The sequence below is a fragment of the Phalacrocorax carbo genome, chromosome 23 (genome assembly GCF_963921805.1).
Source record: "Phalacrocorax carbo chromosome 23, bPhaCar2.1, whole genome shotgun sequence".
In the NCBI taxonomy this organism is placed as follows: Eukaryota; Metazoa; Chordata; class Aves; order Suliformes; family Phalacrocoracidae; genus Phalacrocorax; species Phalacrocorax carbo.
In genome coordinates, this window is record NC_087535.1 from 396,126 (window position 1) to 406,644 (window position 10,519).

The 10,519-nt window shown below is 58.9% G+C and overlaps 1 long non-coding RNA gene across 1 annotated transcript; it reads left to right on the forward strand.

Annotated features, from left to right (window-relative positions):
* On the forward strand, window positions 1-2,946 carry LOC135316908 (uncharacterized). Its single transcript, XR_010376105.1, has 6 exons — window positions 1-91; window positions 662-763; window positions 1,773-1,808; window positions 1,934-1,969; window positions 2,268-2,336; window positions 2,805-2,946. It is a non-coding gene; the product is annotated as an uncharacterized LOC135316908 (long non-coding RNA).
* The last annotated feature ends 7,573 nt before the right edge of the window (window positions 2,947-10,519 follow it).

A 10,519-nucleotide genomic window follows, 5' to 3' on the forward strand; every position in this document is an offset into this window, starting at 1 on the left:
CCCTCTAAATGGCCGATCCTGATCGGGACAGCGCTGCCCGGGCTGCGGACAAGGGCACTGAAGGGACACACCCTGGGGAAAAGGGCCTTCGGTGAGCTGTGGCTGAGTCCCAGGCAGGGAGAGGGCTGGAGCCAGAGCCTTGTGGGGGGCAAGTCACTGGGACCCCTTGCCAGAGGGGAGCTCTGCAGAATGGGAACACGTTGTCTGGGCGCGGGTGGGGGCCGGGGAGCGGCAGGGTGAGGGAAAGACTGCTGTGGGAGGCGGGCGGCACTGGGAGATGGCAGTGCTGGGAGGTGAGGGGCACTGGGAGGTGGGGGGATCTGTCTTTGGGGGGCTGTTGGAGGACGGTTTTCTGTTGGAGCAGCGCGTTGTCACCATAGGGTGTCCGGCTGTCAGGGGTGCTCTGTCCGCCCTCCCCTCGCGACCCCCAGATGCCTGGGCCCTTCCATGTGCAGCTGCCCCATGCAGGAAGCTGGACTGATGTCGGGGAAAGTGGTTGGATCTGTGCCGGAGGCGGGGGCTACTCTGTGCCGAGGCTGGGCTTGTTGCCAGGGCTGGCGTCTCTGCCACGCCTGGCTTTGCCCTGGAGGCTCTCGGGGTGGGGAGTGGGGGAGCGAGGAGGAGTTCTGGGAGGGATAAATCTGCCCCTCACCTTCTCCAGCTTCACCCAGGACTTGCCACTCGGCAGAGGAAGATGAAGGCCGCAGTGCTCGGCGTGGCCCTGCTCTTCACCATCCTGCTGTGCACCCCAGAAGATGCTCAGGTGAGTCCCCAATGCCACAGGGAGGGCTCAAGGCTGGGGACGGGTCTTGGCTGCAGAACACCAGCTCTCCTGCAGAGTGAAATTGGTAGCGGGGAGCACAAAAGCCCTTGACTTGGCCACTCCCTTTCCCAAGCCAGGGGCTGCTCCAGGCTGCCCTGCACCTCCAGCCCTGGGCAATGCAGCCTTCTCCCTCCCACAATCCCAGCTCTTCCCTCCACTTCCCCTGCAATTAAGCCTCTGACGCCCAGAGACCGGGTTCCTCACTGAATCGTCAGACCTCTCTCCTCCCCGGGAGGGGCCACCACAAACTGCTACAAGGGCCCACACCTGTTTCTCGTCTTGGTGCCCCACATCCCTCCCTTTTTGGCCTCCCCATCCCATCCTTTTGATTCCCTCACGCATCTCCTGCCCGGGATCCCTGCCGTGTCCTCTCCGGGGTCCCCAGATGCCCTCCCTTCAAGCGTTCCCGATGCCTTTCCTTCCGTCTGTCCCCCCAGTCCTTTGCCTTTCGTCCAGTCCACTGCGGCACAGTCTCCAGATCCCCTTCCTTGAACCCCCACTGCCAAACATGCTCCCAGTCCCCTGGCTTCGGTCCTCTGCAGTCCTCTTCCTCCTGCCCCCTCCAACCACCGCACTTGAAGTCCCCGTAGCCTCCCTGCTTGAATTCCCTCACTCGCATCCCATGCAGTCCTGTCCCTTCAACACCCCGGCCCAGTCCCTTGCGGTGCGCTAATTCACCCCAGCGCCCCGTCTCTGGGTCCCCCCCACCCCGTCCTCTTTGGAGGCCCTGAATTCCCCACGCTCTCCTTGTCTCCAGCCCCACCCCTGGTCCTTGCATGAGCGGGTATCGTGGGTGAAGCTTAGAGGAATGGGGCTGGGGGGGAGCAGAAGGGATTTTCCTGCTCACACCGGGGGAAGCCCTTGGACTGGAGGGACTGGGGACACCTGTGCCCCACGCACAGCCCCACCAAGGCCCAATCCAGACCACCGCTTTGCTCTTTGTCCCTAGGCAATATTTGAAGCAAGTGGAAGTTATTGCGTGAACGTAAGTAGTGGGGTGAACCTGGAGGGCAACACGCCTGGGGAACTGGAGGGCAATTTGGTCCTCCCATCCCGTGCTGGGTCTGGGGACATCCCAGTGACCAGTGCGGCCTCATGGTCTCTTAACAGAGAAGTCTCAGGCTCGGGCGAGTGAAGAGGGCTGAGGTAGGTACCGCGAGTTCGGCTGGCCCCAGGCCCTCCTCCCCTCGCCTCCTATGGCCACGACACTCCAGCGTGACCCAGTACACCCCAGGGCAACCCCAGAAAGCACCCTGCACCCCAGTGCTTGCCCAGGGAGGCCCCCTTCCCCAGGACCCCCCACTGCTTCCTGTGTGCACCATACAAAATCATGTACCCCGCTTTCCCCCGGCAGCACCCTCCCCAAAGACCCCATTGCTTTCCCCTGCCTCCCAGTACACCCCAGTGCACCCAAGCACATCCCTAACCCTCCCTTTCTCCCCAGCCCCCTGTGGCTGACAAGCAGGTGGAGCTTGTGCGCCAGAAACTTGTGGCTGCAGACGTTGATGTCTAGGTGAGCAGCATCAGGGCATCTCGAGCCCCACAAAGGATCCTGAGCCCTCAGGGGTGGGCAGAACTTGGGTAGGGGACAGGGAAACAGAGGGGACTGCCCAGGAGCCATGTCCCAGGGTGAGCTGGACAGAGCTGGCCCCATGCCTTTCCTTGCACTCAGTGGGGCTCTGTGGACCCCGAGGGTTGCCGTGCAGGCCAGGCATACAGGCGCCATACAGACCCCCAGGATCACCATGAGGGCTGGGCTGGGCTCTGTGAGATTTAGGGGCATCCCGGGTTAATGACACATGGGGCACGGAGCTCCGGGTGCCACAGGGGTCTCAGGAAAGCCAAGACCCTGTCGTGGGTGTATTGCGGGCTGCAATTCCCATCTCCTTCCCTAGGTCTCTGCAGAGAGAGACGATGGGGACAAGGCCCCTCTCATGTCCCGGCAGACACTGGGGGTCATATTTTGGACTCTGCCTTTCAGGACTGGAGCCAGTGGTGACACCCGTGTCCTGTCCCCCTGCTGCAGCATGCGGAGATGATTGTCCCTCGATGAGCCCACCTGATCCCCTGGGAGCCCTGGGCCCTTTCCCTCTCACAATCAATAAACCCCTTCAGTAAAGGAACGCTCTGCATGTGTGTGCGCGTCCGTGTCCGTGTTCCCGCTCCTCTGCCAGCGCCTGGATGCCTGGGTCCTCTCTGGCCACACCACCGCAATGAGCAGCGGGGCTGAGGAAGCCCGGGTGCCTGGGGTGTCTCTGTAAAGGCGATCCCTTCCCACCCACCGTGTGCCCCCAGAAAAGGGCAGATCAGGGCAAAGTGGAGTGTCCCCCTGGGAGGCTGGGAGAGGGGAAGGGCAGGTGGTGCCAGCCCTTGGGGCACCCGGTGTTTTAGAGGCACAGCGGGAAACAGGTTCTTACCGGGGCTCTGGCGAGCACCATCCCCAAACAGCACAGTCTGGTGTCAGGACAGGAGAGGAGCGTGGACAGGCAGCCTGGACCCCAGGGTCCTCTGCCCCACTCTGGGCCCACGAGCCTTCCTGGACCCCCAGCCCACGCCCTTCACTGGGGCAACCCCCATCACCAGTCAGGAAGGCGTGTTGGGGCCACCGGACACTGCAGAGAATCCCCCAGGGACATGTGGCCCAGCTCAGTCACCATGGGAGTGGGAGAAGCGGGTTCCCTGGCGCTGAGCCCCTGTGGGTCTTCTCTGATGTCTCATAGTGGGGTTCGGCACCAGCTTCAGTTGGTACCCCCACAAAAAGCCCAGGCAGGTAGAAGCCGTGGTGCTCTGGGGAGCTGGAAGTGGCTAACAGGGCCACACCTTCTGGTGCCAGGTACTGGGGTCAGACGGGGGGTGTGGGCACCCCTCCTCTGTGGTGTCAGCTACTGGAGCGCGTGGGGCCCCAGTGCAGCTACTGGAGTGTTTCGGGTCCCAGTGCAGCTACTTGGAGCAAGTGGGAGTCTTTAACTTCCAGCCACAGGAGTGGGAACGCTGTGTATCCTAAAACCACTACGGGAGGGAAAGGGAAAGGGAAAGGGAAAGGGAAAGGGAAAGGGAAAGGGAAAGGGAAAGGGAAAGGGAAAGGGAAAGGGAAGGGAAAGGGAAAGGGAAAGGGAAAGGGAAAGGGAAAGGGAAAGGGAAAGGGAAAGGGAAAGGGAAAGGGAAAGGGAAAGGGAAAGGGAAAGGGAAAGGGAAAGGGAAAGGGAAGGGAAAGGGAAAGGGAAAGGGAAGGGAAAGCAGTGGACGAGGAGGGGGAAGGGGCATGTGCTGTCAGGGCTGGCACTCACTGGGTCTCTCCCTCTAGTCCCAGAGGCAGCTCTTCTCCCAGGGCTGTAGCGTTCGCAAGCTGTTGAGCTCTACATGCAGAGAGATTCTGCAGGGCTTGTTCAGGCCAAACGGTCTTGGAGCTGCTGCTGCTGGAGATTCAGAGCTGTCTGTGCTGGGAAACCGGCCCTCGTGCCTAAGCCCAAGGCATGTCCTAGTGCTGCTGATCAGCCACACTTGACTCAGGGATGGGAGCTCGGCTTGAGCAGGCATTGACCCTCAGTGAAAAGTGTCTTGGTGTCAACATGCCATGAGAGGCAGGACAGCCTCTTGCCTTTGGAGAGAGAAACAAACACTAGAGGAGTCCTTTCTTCTTCAGCCACCTGCAACCCATCTTGAAACGCTTTCCCAGGGGCCAGTCCTGTCCTTGGGTGGGAGGAGAGCAGGGCAGGGCCCTGACTCCACAGGCTGCTGCTCTCCATCGCGCGAGGGTGGCCAGGAAAACCCTGCTTCCCGAGTGCTGGTGGGAGCAGGAGGACAGGCGATGCTGGGGAGGGCGGCCGGCCTCCCGCCTGCCCAGCTGAAGAAACAGCTTCCTCTGTCTCTTCCTCCTCCTTCCCAGACGGAATCTTTTCCACGCTGTCAGCCTGCCCCTTCCTGCTTCTCGGTCTGCACCAAGCATCATGCCCTCAACCTTCAGCCATGCTCCCCCCAGGCTGAGACCCTCCTGCCTCCCATCTCCCCCTGCTCCAGCACACATGGCCCCACCTGTTCCCATGGTGCCTCCAGCTCGGGACACGTTTCAGTCTTTTGCCTAGGAATGCAGAGAAGCGCTTGGTGTCAGGACTGAGCATCAGCGCGGGCCCTCAGCCTGTCTCCTGCTCCTGTTGCACGAGAGCTGCTCTCCTGGCCGGTCTGAGTACCTCCCTTGGCCTGAGAGGTTCACTGCGGAGGGAGAGAGGGGTGTCCTGGGCCACCGCCCTGGTCGAGCTCCTGTTGGGAGAGCCATGCTCACCTGCAGGCGGATCCAGAGGAGGACCCGAGGGGCTACTCACAGCTGCATGAGCAGGATGTTCTCCTGCTGTGCAGGGGCAGGGGCCTGCGAGGGGCTGTGGCTGGGATGGACAGTGCAGGCTGGTGGGTAGCTAGCGTATGGGTTTGGGAACGGTTGAGGTGTTTGTGCTGTGAGCCCGTGGTCCAGTGCAGAGGGAACGGAGAACACACAAGTCGTCTCGGTGTGATGTGCGTGAATGGCAAAGGAATGTGAATTTGGAGAGGAAAAATGCCTGCTCGTCTCTGGGCTGGGACTGCTCTGAAGTCGCAAAGTCATGGCCTGTAGCTGTCCCTGCTAGACCCTGGGGAGTCACTGCTGACACCGCTATGCCACCTTGGCCCTTTCAGCGGGAAGGAGCTGATGCAGAGGGATGTTCGCTGCGGGTCTGTCCATGCTGTTTCACTCCCTACTGGTGCCCAGAGGAGAGCACGTATGGATTTCATCCAACACTGCAGCAGAGAGCAAAGGGGCCAAGAAACTCTGCTCAGGAAGGTGCTGCGGAGGAGATGATCCTCCCCGGCAGGACCTGGGTCTGGGCAGCCAGGCAGAGGGGAGGGAGATGTTCAAGCTGCACAGCAGAATGGAACGTCAAGGGATGTCAGGAGCTGGCACTGCCTCCAGCAAATCCGTCCCAGGCCCCCCCTGGGGACCCAGGGTCTCTGCCCAGGGTGGTTTGACACAGCTGGTTTGACCAGCAGCGAAGCTGAGCACGTATCCCAGAGACGCATAGATGCGCACACAGACACATGCACAGGACACACAGACGGACAATCACACAGCCTGCCACAGCCAAGACACTGCCACCAGCAGCCCCCATGCACAGGACCCCCATCACACATCTGCACCCACAGCCATGTTCCCTCCTCCGCTGCGCCTGGCACAGACCGACGATCACTCGTGCAGGCACACGCGCGCACACTCGGGTCCCCCAAGCACTAGCATGGCCCCTCTGCTGCCCGCGACCCCTGCCTGGACCCCAGCCTTCTGACCCACCCCTGGGTCCCCAGGTCGATGGCTGCTCCAGCTCGGTGCTCACTACAAACATGCAGCACTCGCACACCCATCCCACGGGCACCCCACACTCGCTGGTCCCCCCCGAGGAGGACCAGCACCGACCCCTGCCCACCTGATTCCCCAGCCCAGATGCGAGTTCCCCCTGCTCCTGCCTGGTCCAGCCTGAAGTCTTCTGGTGAAAACCCACGCACATCCCATGCAGAGCCCATCTGGGGGGGGGATGCAGACCCTCGTCCCCTCAGCAAGGGCAGCTCCAGTCGCCAGCGCAGCGCAGAACCCCTCACTCACCCTGTGAAGGGGAAACCCAAATTGCCACTGCCCAGCAAAGGCACCTGGTGACCAAGGAGTGATTTGGCAGGGAGGGCAGCAAGGGTTTAAGCTGGTGATACCGTAAAAGTTGGTGAAAGAAACTCTTTAAGGCTCGTTCTTTAGAGTTCTAGAAAGTGGGCGTTTATTGCAGTACTGGGTACACAGGGGATCGCTCCACCTAATGTGCATGCCGGGTTCTTGTATTGCAGAGATTATATACTCAAAAAGTTTGCATAGTCATTAGATTTTGGGGAACGTATCATATTCATGCTACTCATTGATATATGCAAATGGCCTTGGCGCATGCGCAGTCAAGATCAGTGGCGGTCTTCCAAATTCCTTTGGTGGTCACCGATAGTCTTCCTCACCGTGTTCGCTAGTTGAACTCAATCTTCAGGCGTGCTCAGTACCCTTTTGGCTTGTTTTCAAGGTTATTCCATGTGCTTATTTTACAAAAATCTACTAATCAGGATTTATTTTTCCGTAACGCTAAATCACGTCAATTAGTAAGGAACGTATCCCACCAAGGTGCAGTGTTACATCGTACCCAGGATATATTGTCCAAGGACACAGTACTTAAATCATGTCCATACTCCTCCTGCTGTCTAAAAATGTCTTCCTAACCTTATCTTGCTTGTAAATGTATCTCCTACCTATCATACTTGTAACTATAGTTTTGGTTATTTTGATTAGACAGGGACCAGGTGTTCCATCTGGTATCAGTGATGCCCAGATGTCCTGCACATCCCCGATGTCCCATCTGGTATCACTGGCAGGGAGCAGGGGCCCGCACAGAGAGACAAGCCGCAGGATGGAATCGCGAGGGTCCTGCGATGGCGGCGCCCTTGCCAGCAGAGCTGGGCTGGGGATGGACCCACGGCCAGCGCTCACAGGACAGGCACTGGCCCCAGCGTGGGGAAGGAACGGGCTCCTGCCCCGCAGGTGCCGAATCCCTCCAGAAGGGCTTGTGGCAGTAGGACTCTGCCCCAACGCATTCCTGTGTTTAAGCACAAAGGTCCGTTGAATTTGCCTCAAGGGGCACAGGAAAAACTCCCACACGCTGGTCCCCCCTGTAGCTGGTTTTGAGGACACACACCGTTCCCGCCCCACTGGCTAGAGGCCCGGGCCCCCCCTGGGTCCAGTAGCAGCACTGGGACCCCCACTGGCTCCAGGACCTGACACCACAGAGCCCACGGTGCCCACACCCCTGCTCTCATTCCCGTTGCGGCCCCCAAATCCACGCACACTGCTCTTGGCAGCAGCTGACACTTAATCCTTGCAAAACAAATGCACGCACTCCCCTCCCCACAGCCCCCAAGAGAGTGAGTTACACGGAGCGAGCGTTAAGAGAGGATCTGTTACACTACTATTATTATTATTACTATGACTCGTATTATTATTAGGGTTTATTTCCTTATTCTTAGGAAGGTTAATGGGATCGCCAGGAGTGGTTAACACAATGGCCACGAGGTGACTGTCGGTACCTCCTGGAGCTTGTGCTTGCAAAGGACCCAAGGCCTTTGCCAGGCCAGGCCAAGGGCTCCCTTCCCCCGCCACTCCTCCACCAGTTTGCACAGTCCCACCCACCCCCTCCTACATCCCAGACCCTCCAGTCTGCATCCTGACTAAACCTGACCAGTTGCCAAGTCTGGCTTTGCCTGCAGCCCCTTGACAGCCCATCAGTCAGTGCCACTGCTGAGGTGTGGCCTCCTTACTGCCTCCCTCACCACTTGTGCTCAGGGCAGTGGCTCCGCACCTTCTTCCTGATGACTTCTTACTTTCCCTATTACCTGCTTCTGCATCTGGGCAGATGCCCTTAAAGGAACAGGCACTCTCTCCTTCCACGTGCCCCTACACGCACCACCAAGGAGGACAAACGGGACAGCGACAGGAGGGTCTCTGCAGAGACCCTGTGGAGGGGAGACCCCTTCCCCTGTGGCGCAGGACAGGAGGTGCAGCTGGAGACCACTCCCAGAGGAGCACTGGACCCACGGCAAGCCCCCCAGCCCCGGAGGGAGGGGATGGAAACTGGTGACTTCTGGCACAGGAGGAAGGCTCCTTTTGCTCCTGCAAAGCTGCGGGTACATGGGAAGCGCAGCCCCTGGAAAGAGGCGAGGAGGAGCCAGGCCCACCACGGAGACACGGGCGCCAGCTGAGCCTGAAGACCCATGGCACAGGACAGGCTGGGGGTGACTGTGCCGCAGAAGCAGCTTTGCTGAAAAGGACCTGGAGGCCTGGGATGGTTCTGGCTGAGAAGGGGTTAATTCTCTTCACTGCGGTGCCTGTGGCGGTCGGGGACCTTTCCAGCTTCCCGCGCTCTGCCGCATGGCGGGAGGCTGGGTGGGGCGGGGCCACGCCCGGGGCACCTGACCCCGACTGGCCAATGGCATGTTCATTCCTTACCACGTGACACCCCTCCCCCCCGGGTTTCGCGCCTCTCGTCGTTTTCCTTTCCATTGCATTTTTGTTGTTGCTGATTTTTTAATTTTAAATTACTAAACTGTTCTTATCCCAACCCACGAGCGTCACCCTTCTGATTCTCTCCCCCATCTACCGGTGGCAGAGTGAGCGAGCGACTGCGTGGGGCTGAGTTTCCGGCTAAACCACCACACCCTCACTTTCAGCATCCAAAATCCTCTTTTAACTCTCAAAGCCTCATTTTTATGTTCCAAACCTTCACTTTCAGGGTCCAAACTCCTCTGTTAAGGCACAAAGCCTCCTTTAGAGGTCCCAAACCCTCACTGTTAGGGTTCAAGCCTGTCTTTTTTACTGTCTAACCCTCATTTATATGTTGCAAATCCTCATGTTCAGGGCCTAAACCCGTTCTTTAAAGCTCAAAGCCTCATTTTTAGGTCGCAAACCCTCACTTTTAGATTGAATCCGATCTTTTAATCACCAAACCATCATTTTCTCATTCCAAACAGTGACGTTATAATACATATTATTTTAATATAGTAGTATTATAGTATTATATTTCAAAGTATAGATCGGCGACCAATGATTACAATATTCAGTTAACTGCTTCCTTGTGAGGGGATCGAACCCACCCCCAGCCCCCTTCCAATGCTTCAGTCAACGCCCTAGAGGTGACCTCTTTAAGACGGTGCCTTTAGACGATTCCCCACCCATATTAAATGTGACTTCCAAAACAACTATCTGATCCAAACATGCAAAAATAAATCCATATTCTGACAACCACGCCAAAATTCAGAGACCAGTCAAGACAAGTGGCCAAACTGGGGACTCAAACCCCATTCAGTGGGACTCTAACCCGCTTGGTCAACTTCGGGGACTCGAAGCCCTTTCCAAACCGGGCAGGGGACTCGGACCCCCCCAACAAGAAAACATCCTTGGCAAAATTCTTCTTCTCTTAATAACTGACCAAAAGAGCTATGACAAGCACCCGTACTTCAAACCCAATTAGCACTACAATTTCCCATTAAACCACCTTTCCCCTCCTGCGCGGGCAGCCCTGTGGCTGGTACGTGAGGCATTCACGCCAGCAAGCGCCTCATTCCTTGACCTCGCCGGGCCTCGAAGCCAGCGGCGGGACTCGAACCCGCGGCCCTGGCTGGCGCTCCGGGCGCGCCCGTAGCAACGTGCTCGTCCGCTGGCACGCGGCCGCAGCGGGGCGGGGCCAGAGAAGGGGCGCTGCGGTGGTTGGCGGGGGGCCCTGCCTGTCCCCGCCTGGCGGGCGCCATTGGCTGAGAAGCCGGGAAGAGGGTGGGCGGGCGCCTGGGGGAGCTCCTGCAGAGCCCGCGCGGGCCGGCGGGCGGGGCCAGCCTCCCTCTTGTGAACTGAAGCCGGGCCCTTCGGCCTGCCCTGGGCTGGGGCCGCTTGCGGAGCCTCCGGGGGCGGCGGGAGGAGCGCTGACAGGCTGGGCCTCCCCTCTCTAGGTTCAGTCTTGGCAATGCTTCCCATCTTCCTCGTTTTTAAGAAAAAAATTGCATACAAGCTCTAACATTTTCCACACGCTCCCGAATTCCCCTCCCGCAGTGTGGAACGTCTTGAGCACCCCGCTTTGGAGACAAATCTTCTACAGTTCTACAGCCATC